This window comes from Hypoxylon trugodes (assembly GCF_022578975.1).
Source record: "Hypoxylon trugodes strain CBS 135444 unplaced genomic scaffold F4822scaffold_7, whole genome shotgun sequence".
Lineage (NCBI taxonomy): Eukaryota > Fungi > Ascomycota > Sordariomycetes > Xylariales > Hypoxylaceae > Hypoxylon > Hypoxylon trugodes.
In genome coordinates, this window is record NW_026250022.1 from 1,041,297 (window position 1) to 1,054,961 (window position 13,665).

Sequence of the window (13,665 nt, forward strand, 5' to 3'; positions counted from 1 at the left end):
GTCAACCCGGATCGGTTGAGTTGTTATGGTCGACCAAGGCTATGTGAGATGAAGAGATGTGTGAATGATCAGCTTGGCATGACGGGAGAAGAAGGAAAAGAAAGCTGATAGAAGTAGGCTAGAAGCAACCCAACTAGTTGACAGATCCATGGCGGGAAGACGGATATTAAGTCATTTAATATTAGAACCAGCGGTGACAGATGTTAGGGCGAAAAGCAAAGGGCGAGTGTGCAAGTGCAATAGATGATCCTTCCAGGCGTGCCAGGTGTAACGCGGCGATGGTCTCACAAGGTATGGAGTCCCAACTCGTGGGTAACAGCTCTCTTGTCATGGACGGACGCCAGAAGTGGACTTGCCCATGGTGGAACCCTCGTCCCATGTTCAAGGCGGTACGGGGTATGGGTATACGATGACATGTACCTGCAAATGAGAAAAAGTCGGGACTTGGCCATCCTAGAGCGAGCCTTACGGGTTTGCATACATAGTAGGGGGAGCAAGTGCAGCCCGACTCGAATACTGAGCACGCGGGTCGCGGGAAGCACTTTCTGACTAGGATGGGAAGCACATTGACGGTCGACGAGAAGTACTTGGTACAGCAATGGGTCCCTGCTGGTCCCTGCTAGCTTCTACTACCCTCCTCCCGGCATTGGATGCATCCATGGATGGCTTGCTCTGACAGCAGACAAGGGGGGGTGGGAAGCCACTCAGGGCCGCCACCCAGCTCAGAGAAGTTAAAGAATAAAAAGGGTTGTGAACCTTTCCCTCTTGGGTTTAACCTCATCAATAATAAGCCGGCCAGTGATGGGCGTCGAGCTCATTGGCAATTTCACCACACACCAAAAAAGCTGTAGTGGGGACGCCGAGGATCTGAGCGAATGGGCCTTGACACGACACTTGAGGAAGACGGCCAGCAGGTAAACAGTTAAGCGGTGAAGGATTATCCACAGCCTCTCGTGCGCTGCGCTGCTCAAGTCAAGGGCGAGCGAAGCTTAAGAAAGGGCAATCGGAGAGAAACCCCAATGGAAGCGTGACCGGTACCTTATGTGTGGGATTGGACAACGGAAATAGCACAACAACTGGGGTATTTTGAGATGGAACCGAATAGTCGGTACGAGGAGGGGGGGCGCTTCTCAGGGAAAATCGTCTACCTAGGTACCATTGGTACCGTTGACGTAAGTATGCAGAGAGCTTCAGCCCAGCTTCCCGCCAAGCCTCGCTTTTTATTTTATTTTATACGCATGTCCATAGCCGACAACAACCCGCTCGTTCCACAACCCACGAGAGATTAGATTTGGATTTTCTCCTACATACAATTTAGGTACGTGTGGACGTGTGACGTGCGGACGCAACGAGCTTGCACCCACGAAGTCGGGATATGATCCCCGTCCTTCATCTTATGCGTAATGTTGTGTGACGACCGGTAGTCAGGGAATTGATTACCGCGCCTAGCATGTTTTGTCGGTGCTGCTGCCCGTTTCGAAACTTCGAATTTCAACCTGGCATTACGTCGGTTTTGCATATTAGTCATCATCTTATGTGTACGTGATCTCCCCCCATCACCTTATTTTTTTTTTTTTTTCACACTCAATGCGGAGTATGAAATTGGGTTGGGTTGAAAAAAAATTTGTGTACGTTGAGTCAAGTCAAGCAAGTCAGATTGGATTTTCGTTCGTAATCACCTCCACAACTCGTGGAAGCAAACCCGTCTCATCCGTGCTGGAGCCCTTGACGATGCGGGACGCTCTTTATCTAGGGTGAGAATGAGGCGAGTTAGTCGAGACTGGTTTAGGGTAACGATGTCGTTATCTGACGATGGACAACTCCTCAGTCGATGCAACACAATTCCCCACAGTAGCTAGGTATACGACGCCTTATCCTTATGCGACATTTCGTAGGTACGCTGGTACGCTAGTACGTGCAGGAATCGCTTTTTGGAAATCCAAAATATCGACGATCAACAACCCTTGATGCCCGGAAAGTTGACGATCGAATTGATGTACAGATATGCGCTTCTTCACCTTGGGGCGGTGGCTTAGTCCATCTTGGCTGCTTTTCTCTTTTCCCAATGGTTGGAGTACCGTCCGGTGCGATATCACATCTTTCGCGCGACTGAAGCCAGCCGCGGAACAAATCACATGTATATTTCCGATAGCTATAGAGTGCCGTGCGACGCAACGGTGGAGATTTTGCTGGCTTGTCAGCTGAGCGCATCGTACACGTAGCTTGACGATCAAAGGGGAAATAAAGCGTTTGTGAATTCCGTGCAATCCCACCGTTAGGACTCCACAGCTAGTATGATTACATTATTATTATTATTTTTCTTCGGCCAAGTTTTTGGCTTTTTTTTCTCTTTTCTCCTTAGCCTAGAGCAGGCTATGGAACAAATCCGTAACATTCTAGAAAAGGTGTTGGTAGGCTAGTCCCTGTCTAACCATGTGGCAAATAAAATTTCATAATAATGAAAAAAATGAAATAAAAAATGAAATAAATGCTGAGTAGCGTATACGAAGTAGTGTAGGGAAAGCCCAGGTATTCCGACTGGATTATGAAGCAGTAGCACCGCAAAGCGAGATGAGATTTATTTTTTTCTTCATCCCTTTTCAGCCTAGGGATCTTGTCTAAAGTTTCGCGGCGTGCCGGATGAGATCCGGTGAGCCACCTCGAAACATGCGCGGTTGCGGAGAAGCCGAGAAAAGTCGTCGAGTCGCCAATTTGTTTTGATTTTTTTTTAGTGTGAGGCACCTACTCACTATAAGATGAGAAGGGTCGCCTATTTCGAGAAATTGGTCTGAAATTGGTAGTTAGAATACGTCTTTGTTATGCACTAAGACAGAAGCACACGTGGTTATGGGTTGTTATGGGTTGTATCGTTGTATCATTGTATCATTGTATTGTTGTATTGTTGTATTTTCCCCCATAGCTCTGCGCAGGGATGTTCATCGCTCACAAACAGTAACAAGAGAGATTCGGTTTTGACCCTGCGGTTGACCCTGTGGCCTGTAAGTTTAGGTACGTAGCTAAGTAGCCAGAGAAGCGCACGGCTATCATGATCGTCCAATATCAGGGATAGCATATCGCGTAGTTTCAAGTAACAAGGATGAACCCTGGTTGGCGAGCCTAACCCAACCATTTGGCGCCTTGATGTTGACTACCAGAAACTTGCCGTTTAGGAAAGGTGTTTCCTGTCCGCCCTGAACGCCAAGACTTAAGTACTCTGCTAGTCAACTTTTTTTTTCTCTCCTTTTTCTATCAGAAGTCCAGGTAGATCTGATTTTATCGTTCCAAGAATTGTTCCCTTCTGGAAGAACATAGAAATGGACGCGCATGCAGATGTGATCATATGATCTATGCCTATGCCCTGAAACAAGATCGATATATTGATGTATTGTTAGGATCGGCGACCCAGCATATAACTTTATTCAGGCTAAAGTAAAGGAGGCTCAAGAGCTGCCGGCTTCGAGCTAGCTCATCGTGAGTAGCGAAACAAAAAGGTATGCGCGAATCAGTGGACACCCGCCACCAGCTTGATTGAAGGCTAGATTCAGATATTCTGCATACAGACATGTGGGACATGCGATGTCGTGCAGCGGAGGTCCACGTTGGATGAGGCACGTCAAACATCGTGCACCGCCTACTGTTCCGGTCACCTGGGTGCGTTGCGAGACGATGGGATTTTTTTTTTCTTGCATTCCCATGAGAGCCGACTCGTGGCAGGAGGTGCTGCGTTGTCTCCAGTGATTAGAGGATTTCCCGGTTATGGGGGATCCCCATTACGTCAATGGCTCACCGCCCCTTTTTTTGGTCGATATTAGACTTTTAGGATGGGAATTCTGCGGCGATGCCCGACCAGACCAAAAAAAACTGTACGTATCAATTGGTTGGGTTTAAAAAGGTATCGAATTACTGTGAAACTTGTTGATCCCCATGAAATAATTGCCTAGGTAACTTTAGTTGTTATATTATTTGTCAGCTTCCCCGGTCTGAATTGTTTGTTCTCATTAGCGGCGCTTAACGTGGTTGAGATTGGGCACATGAATTTAGTTGATCGTAGGGCGAAAAAAAAAAAAACTTAATAATAAGGAGAAGGAGTATAGGTAACGCCGGTCAATAGGTACATCATGTGTACTTTTACAGATCGGTCGAAGCCGGCAAGCGTCGCTAGCGGTAACTTTCTTAAACTTGCACACGCGGAAGCTGGCGCGGTAGACTAATGACTCAATTTCTTCGGAGTCTGGCAGAGTCCCGAATGGACAATGGACGCAGTGTTCCCCACTCTTGCCCACCCCTCACCCCCTTCTTTAGCGCCTTGCAGCAGCAGCCTCGCGGGACTAGGGGCTGCTGCCACCTATATCCCCCTTATGTAAGGAAAGGGGTAGAGGGGTAATTAGCTAGGTACCTAGCCTAGCTGTTTAGTATGGGGACTAGCTGCCGAACCGTTTCGTGCCATAATAATAATATTCCGTAGTGGTATATGTGGCCGGCTGCATAATATTAGCCACTCTCCCAAGGGGTTTTTCTCAGGGTCTATAATTGGAAAAATCAAGGACATCGACAAGTTGGCGTGGGGAATTACGGCCGGCGGTGAGACATATCGGCACACTTAACGACAACCGGGACTAAAGTCAGCTCCACAAGTCCGCTTCACTACGAAGTACATACTCAAAACTGATAGATGAGTGTATGCGATGCGGCCTGCGACCACTGGGAATAAACCCCGAGGTAGACAACAAGAAGTAAGAAAAAAAGGAGAGGGAAAAAAAAGGCCGGAGTACGACATGTGGCGGGTAACCGGAAATTCTAGATCATGAGACTTATAAGCGCTTGAAAGTAAATGTGAAATACTAACTGGTCGACATGGGCGTCGGATAATGAGCCTCCATCCTAGCGAGATATAGCTCGCACCGGTCGTGAAACCGATTGGAGCCCACTTGGGGGGATAAGGCGGAGGAGTAGTACGACAACGGAGCATATACTACACGCCTTTTTTCTCTGATGATGTGATGACGATTTTAGACTACGGAGCCTTGTCTCGACTTTCCTTGATCTGGCCACCTTGACGCACTGGTTGGTATTTGGTGTTATTATCACATATACGCATTTCAATGCAATCTTGACGGGTCTTCCGCTGCGTTGTAAAGGTTCTCGAAACCGTAGTGGATTCGCAAGAAGTAAAATAATAATAAGACGTGTTAATTCATAATAATTGGAGAAGGAGAAGAAAAAAAAAGTGCATCTCGAAACGCGGTGAGTTAATGTGAAGAATTGATGACATGTACCTTCTCTACGCATGTATGTAATTACATAAAATCAATCGTATGTACCTGCCTACATACCTACAAACCTCATCGCACTTGAAACTAAACAGACAGCTGGTACGGCTTGCAGATCGACCGAGAGCCACGTGGGGAAGTACCGATCGTGTGCACCCTCTCAGTCACCTACATGCCTACCTAGGTAGGTACCTACATATTTTTATTTACATATTTATTCATGTACATACATACATTAAAGTTTAGTTAAATAGCGTAAGGTTAAGGCAAGCACTACGTCGACACCATCGTATGCGGAAGTAGGCACCTAGGTATGAATAGGGAAGCAAGCTGTATTTGAATTTTCCTTCTGTCCTGGACATAACCGGGGGTTTTCTCCTCGGTAAACGTCAAAAATCATTTCGTCCAATAATATTTATGATATATCCGCCCAACAAAAATTCAGTATGAAGAACATACCTTTCGTCACAGAGGTGGTGGTATCCGAAACCCAAAAGTTCCGATGGCTTATGGCAAGCATTCCCTTCAACCTCGCGAGGCATTGCCATGGCAAAAGCAAAACTACCTCATCAGCACTACCCAGATACTAAGTAGCAGCCTATCTTGAGGGTTTCCCCACACAGGAACACTTTCATCATATCATACACTCTCAAAGGGTCACGCAAAACGGGCGTCACAACCTACATGCAGCGACCCGACATGTCAGACTAGTTCTGTTCCCGGTTCAAATAACAGATCCCAAGCCCGGCGATATTCCATTGGTACGGACCAGACGCCCGCGGTTGTCATGGGGTGGCCCATTGCCAATCATGGATTAAAACTTCGGGAGTATACCATCCACCCCATTCACCGAGGATGGAGGATGCCGCGGGCTTCGTCTTTTGGCCACCAATGTGTCCTAACGTGACTTACGTCAAAGTATCAACTACAGACTCACAACAAGCTGCATTCGCCCAACCTGTTTAGGCCTCGATTGCACGTATGATCTAGCCGAGCTACGTCAATCGAGTCGGCCAGAGCTTCGCTGAATTTCACCGCGTGTGATCGACCGGTTGTTCGCAAGACTCATTTCAAGGCAACTGCCTGCCATGGCCTTATAGCAGGTCAGATATGCGGCGATGCTGGCCTGCATAAGCTGGCCCGCAGTACTTGGGTATTCTGGCCTCGGCACCCGGCTTACGCTGTATACTTCGGACACTCCCGTTCATTAGCTCCCCCCCGATGGGTTTTTTATATATCTTTAAATGTGAAATCATATTTGCGAGTCATCTTATCCTGTATCCAAGGGTGTTGATTCAGCAACTGGTGTCGCATTTAGATTGCAGGCATTTTGTAGCATCTACTTGCAATGTACCTTTGTCGAACTGCATCACCAAACCCATGCGCCTAGTCGGCTGAAGAGAAAAAGAAAATAAAGACAAGAAAAAAAAAAGAAAAAAAAGCCAAGCTCGTCACCGTTGTCGTATGACCGACTTACGGGAGTTGCCTTACATGATTTGACGTCCTACATCGGAGGCGTTGGCATGCGGCTTGGTGTCTAGATTTAATTTTTTATTTATTTTTCCCTTCTTTTTTTTATTCCCCTTCTACGTGTCCCCACGACTGTGTTGGTGAGGCACGGTGATCCAGACGGTTACTATCTCGTCAGCTTACCGCATACTATTTAACCTCCCAAATTCGACAATGACGCCCGATAACTTTGATAAAGTGGTCACATGCTGTTCCTACTCAACAGCCATCGGATCGCAACCCCTTACGGCATCGGTTGGTACCATCTAGTAACCACAGACTTTAGTTTCAGCAACCAGGCTTAAATCCTCAGATCGCCGACGACGCGATGCGTATTATTACCTTGACCGGTCAAGATATCCCGAGGAGAACGCCTATATTGGTCATGTTTTTCTTTCGACTGCAAGCCAAGACCCATTCAAGTGGCTGTGATACGCAACTAAATAATGACGGGCAATGTTCATATCTTTGCAACATCCTTGCACGAGTTATCTATGTGCAGATCGTTGGGCTCTAGAACCTGTCGTGGAGATCAAAGCAAACACTTGCGTCAATGAATCTTTAACCTTCATGCTACGACCCGAGCTCAAGTTGCTAGGTGACGGTGTCTCGGCCCGGGACTCAAATCCGATCTGCATACGTCCCGTCATGCAGATGCAGTGTGTGATATGCGAGGTCCGTACTAACCAACTTTTTGTTACAGCTAGGTACAAGAATATTGCGAGCTGTTGCCGACTCGACTACATAATTTACTAGTGTCGCATACACTCTGAATATGTCGCGAATAATGTGTTTGCTCAGCAGCACATGTGACCTCATTCCAGGTATTTCCTATTGAGGATATACTTCGTCAAAGTCCTTGTCCAGTAAGTCGGTTGTACTCAAATGAATGCTAGCATGAAGCATTGCAGAGGGACCTTTTCGCTCAGTAGCGTATTATCTGTGCCCTTGAACTAACATTACTATTTTTTCTTCTAAATGAGGTCAACTGGGTTCCCGGTATATGCAGCTGGGACTACGCAACTTGGACCCCTCCCTGCAGGTTGCGCGCCGTACCTGCGACCTTTTGATGAGGCGCATGGCCTGTAAAAAAAGAGGGTGTCACCGGGCTTTCCGGATTCGCTCCGCGTTGCACGAGCCCATTAATGTCTTATCTTCAGTATATGAGACATTTCTGCGGAAAAGAAAAAAAAAGCCGTCGGTTGTGTCTGGGCAACATTGTTGGTTTCATATACTCGAGGCAAGGTATGCACCACAGCAAAAGCTCATTAGCTACCTTTCCGGTAGGTAGGCTGAGCAATTTGACAATTGAATCTAAGACGGCGACAGACAACCCCGCTCGATGAGTTGCTTATGTTAGGTACTTTGTGGGCATTCGTAGGGCAGATGACAGATCGCTGGACCCTACCGCAGCAGGTTGACCGCTAATACCTATATTTTTCACCCTGATCACCCCCCTACATAGTGCCAATTGAGAGTGGGATGATTCTAAACAGGTCTAGGCCTGCGATATGCCGATGTGTTATTACTGATTTGGATGCAACTAACATAAGCGGCGCTGCTGAACCAGATACGTAGGATTTCTGGGATTGATTGAGGTCAAAGTCAACAAGACTGATGTCCGTAAGTGGAAAAGCCAATACCAATAACCTGAAAAGCACAGGATTGCCGACAGCTTAGTAATAAATCCCCAGGTACGAATAACCCTAGACCTTCTCCAAAACTAGCACCATGCATTCTTCACCGTCTCACCGTCTCACCGAAGAGACCGGGACGTCTTGGGATTAGAAGATCCGAGGGCGAGGCACGGGCCGCTTCTTAAATCCGTCGGGCGGAAAGTAAGCACTTTATCCTCGTCCTGGGACGATTTCTCGAAAATATTGACTTTCAAAGATACTTAGACAGTTCCTTTTTCGGCTTCTCGCTAATGCCGACGATAATAGAGGTAGCCATGATATCTCTTTGTCACGGTGGCATTCTCATGGGAATACCGGATGATAGGTAGTCTCGGCTAGGTTACTGGCCGTGCTCTAAGGGGAAATTGAATAGGAGATCGTTGTCCTAATAGCCTCGTCTTGCGATAGTATGGTTCTGGTTTGGTTACACAAACACCTTGCAGGCCTGCCGCGCTTGAGGCCCCTTGCAGATGGGCAGCTGGGTGGTCTCGTAACGAAATCGCTAGGGCGGCGCATCATCGCGGTAGCCAACGAGATATCTCGGTCACATATCAAGAATGCCTTGGATGCGAACCACGGCAGGTTACGTAAGTTACCCAAACCCACAAATATCATAATTGACTAGAGGTCAGCTGAATCACACGCGGAGTTCGTTCTCGTTGTTATCATAAATGACAAAAAGATAAGTTCTACCGGCGTTTCTCAACTGTCCCCAACAAGAAGCAAAATTCTCTTTACACTATTGGCTTCATCTGCCGTGTTGGGATGAGAATTGCTCATCATCATAATCGTTTTCGCATTGCCGGGCGAAACCCCTCATAATTTTGCACATTGCTTTTTAAGCCTCGTTGAAAAGGGGCAGTTTTGTTGGCACTGAACCTTAGAATTCCAGGCGAGGGACACCAATCGCACGTCATCGGCCGGATAAGATAAGCCGACATACAGCCCTGAGCTGTGACTGGGGGGAATTTTTTTTCTCCTCCCCAAGTGATCGCCCAAAAGCGATAGAAGATGCGTTCTATCACCTCGTGGATATCAGACCCTTGGCGCCCCCCTACTTCCTGTCGTTTATCACAACGTCTCTCCATTCAATGTACCATTAGTTCAGTCTACGTGTATCCATCTAAGCCCTCTCTTCGAACATGTCGCTAGATTTACTAATCAATGCGCTTCGAGGCATCTTCAGCAGGTAACGGTAACACCATCAAATAGTGAGGCACCGCAATTAATCAAGCCGTTCGGGTCGTTTAAAGATGTGGTTCGTCAGTGGCTTCATGAACTTGGGTAGGTAGACGAATTTATCCCGGTGCTGGACAAAAAGGTCCGAAACAATCTCAACACTGCTTAAGGCAGGATTTGACGAGATGTGTGGCGCCACCATAAGCCCGGCAGCTGCATAATCCATGAACAGATGCCGAGCTTCGGGCAATTGGCGGAGATATTATGAAGTTTCGCCGGCTATCCTCACGACTTAGATCCAAGTTTTCTGTATTGAGGATCTAGAGAGAGTCCACGATATGCCATTTCCCCGCTCATACCCAGAATACCACAACGGGGTAGGAATAGCTGATTGGTATAAGTTATCGGAGAAGGCTTCGTTGGTATCTTTTTTCGGGCCGTTCATTAATCTCTCCATGGGGAATCCGAATTCAGGACGGGAATCTAAGAAATTTCTGCTCTCCAACGGTCGCCACCATCCATCTGAAACGCTTTGGTGGTTGCGTCTCTAGTGCTTGGAATATTTTGTCAAATATCAACCATGGGCGAATGTTGAAGTTGCAGGGGTATGTAAGCTCATCCTTCCCAAAAGCTCTCAGAACTAAGTGGCTTGATGTAGGAGACCCCGAAAAAATATTCTCACAGACTCCTTAATGTACCTTTTATGCTGCCTTATAATGAGGAAAAGAGATTCTCAAAATAGTGGCGTGCTATCATTACATACGACGCGGCATAAAAGCCCTTCTCCGCGTATAACCTTATATATCTCATCCCCGTGTTCGATCCATCGTATATAGACCTCACAGGTTTATACGCATCACCAAACGATTACCAGGCGGAAAATGCAACAATTCATGAAGCCTAGCAAATCATCAGGCTTCTGTTATTACCAACCCCATCAGTATTCGAGCGATGGCCGCGCTATTCATTAACACGGCTGAATTAGGTAGCTTTCGTCCATGCTCCGAGTTTAATCGTGAACATTCCTCTCGTTTATAAGAAACCCCTACTATCGCACTTTACTACCCTTACCTACCTAGGTAGCTACCTATTTAGCACAAGGTCCTTTGGGTGATAGTCCACTGCTCCCTCCGCTATCGAATAGGTGGTGACAAGGGGTATGTCGAAAAGGCGACACCTACTAACTACTCATATAGTTAAACTTGAGCCCGATCGTTCTAACAGGCGCCGGCGATCGCCTGACAGCCTGTCTGTTACCTCAAATTGGCTACAAATTCGCAACAACATCCATTCTGGACTTGTACCGAGCAACCGAGAGAGATAGGCTTAGATTAGGTCTCCATTTATCTTTTCCCCTTCCAAACCATCGCTACTTGGACGGTATATTTCCTACGTATGCCTGTATGTAGGTGCATACGGTAAGTTGTGTGCAAATCCCCACTCCCTCCTTTCTCCACACACGTACTCCCCTGACACAATCGACAAGATACTGGAGAACCTAGAAGATGCATGATTAAGTCTTGGCATCGCGAGGATTCATTAACCGTACCATCATAGCGTGGTTCCAGCGCCGTGGTTCGCCCCTGGCGTTGATTTCTTGGCGAATGATTTGCCTACAGTGGGTAGTCATCTAACTACCGAGGTAACAAGCGAATTAGCATCGATTCTTTAGGGCTACGACCATCATTGAAAAAGCCAGTTGGAGGCATTGTTCAACTTCCTCACATAAGGGCTTGCATAGATATGTGTAAGTCCACAGGTCGGCTTAATATCTGGTGGAGGATTTACCACGCCTTCACTCATTCTATTCCCAGAGATCGTCAAACTGACGGCTTACGCATTGCCGGTAGTGGCAGATGTCTTCATGATAACGTGAGTTGAGTTAAATGTTGGCTCATTCTGTTCCACCAAAGCTACATTTTCTCCCCATATATAGTTGAGTTTAGCCTTCGGCCGTTATACTAGCTTGCAGCGCAACTTTACATATTCTTTAAATGTTCAATATTCCAGCATAAAGCCCGATAGTTCTATGTTTTGGGGCTGAACTAATGGTGGGTGCGTAAAGCCAGTAGGTGTTGAGACGTTATAGACACAACCATTAGACTAGCACGCCGAAAATTTGGCCTCTATAAAACCAATATTTTCCCCATCATTTACGAAGCAGTCCATGTATACGTCATCCATTTTAGTAAGAATGTTAGTTTAGTATGGGTTGACGCAAGTAACATAATACTTCTTGTCGACTATGATGTAGTGTCTGCTTTATTTGGTATGTTCAACCGCAGCCTACAAGTTAGTTAACCTATACTGCTACTCTATTTATTGGTCATTGAGAGTTGAATAATCCTGCAATCCTCATAATAACTTCATTATAACCTGTCGGGATGAGCAGGTTTACTGAATCGGTAACCCCAAGCGACTTCACTTCACAAGCTGGTCGCCGCAGTTCTATACAACGAAACCCGGTGAACTCCTGCTCCAACATTAACGCTCAGCCTCCCAACATACATCTCCAAATCACGTCAGATAAGGTAAATGTATATCCGGGGAGAATGTCCGTTGTCATAATCTCATGATATTTTGCCTGTCTAGCAGGGATAAGCCCAACGAACTAGGAGAAGACATAACAGGAAATTATCTCCTAAAGTTCCTTCTTTCCCCAGAGTAACGTATAATTGATAACCGGTGATTACTTATACTTACACACCCTAGTGTCGCATACCATGTATAGGATAGATCGCGTTGCAACGCGTCCTCTATCAATAAATACCGCGCACCCATGTATAAACTGATGACGAACTTCCTATTCTGCTGTATGTTATAGCCGCCCTTCTATGGAGGAGGCGGGGATGTTATAGGAGATTGTGAGTTACATGCATACTGCTGTTTCAGCGAACTCGGAGATCAGTAGCAATGGCACTTTCCATCGGAGATGCGATTGGAGGGCGTGCGGGAGTAAGGCGTAATATTGAATAACTCCGCGTGGTTTCCATTTGACCTACCAATCTAAGTAGGTAGTATATCATCTATCTGCTACCCTAATGTGGGTCGATGGACTCACAGCAACGACCGGGAAACTGGACTCTGTGTTAGGTAGCATAGCTTATATGGAACTGTCCTACCTGTTTTCGAACAATTCTTTTCCTGATTCCACGGAGACTACAGAGTAAGGTAACCAAGTTTACTTGCAGGACTAGCGAAGATCCAATGAAGATCGTTACGTAGGGTAACGTCAGTTACGACAACTTATACCTGAATTTAGTAGGTGTGCCGGCTTGGCTTGCTTGATTATTTTTTTTCCCTTTCGAATCACTAATCCAGCGGTAGGTAGCAAGCATGCCCTCCAATACGATATGCAACTATTGTCAGCTCCTGCTATGATGATCATCCCTAAGTTCATGATACTTCGTAGCTACTTAGGCTCTACCTAAGGCTGACGGGCGGGAAAGCAACACATAAATTCATGATGGTCAGCAAGAAACACCTCGGATCTTAACCCGTAAGAGGGTGGTCACCTACTCATTTCGGAATAGAGCTCCCGTGCGTGCAGCCGCCCGCGCTAACGCTGTCCTGCATTCCCGCTGTGGATAGGCAAGTAGGGCACAGCATACACACTCGATTTATGGGGAGTACAGTGCGGTCAGTTGAAACCGGGGTGTATCATATAATAAGCTGACTACCCCCTTCTTTCTCCAGGTGGGTGTGGGCGGACTGCATAGGGCGGACGTGTATGGGAAGGGTGAATCATCGGGGGAGGTTGGTCAGAGGTCTTAAGGGCGGTCGAACAACAACAGAAGCGGGATATAGATCTCACGGTTAGCAACCTTGTAAGCGGCATACGGGACGATATTCCGGCCTTCTAAGTGAGCCCTATAACTCTTCTCAGCATGCTTCGAATTCTCTGGGCTGACGATGCTTAGAAGTGATCTGAGTAATCGTATAGGTTGGGTTATGTTATGTGTTGTAGTTTTCCTTCTTTCGGGCTTATGGGGACTATAGGACATTATTTCTGGCTACCTACCTTAACTGAC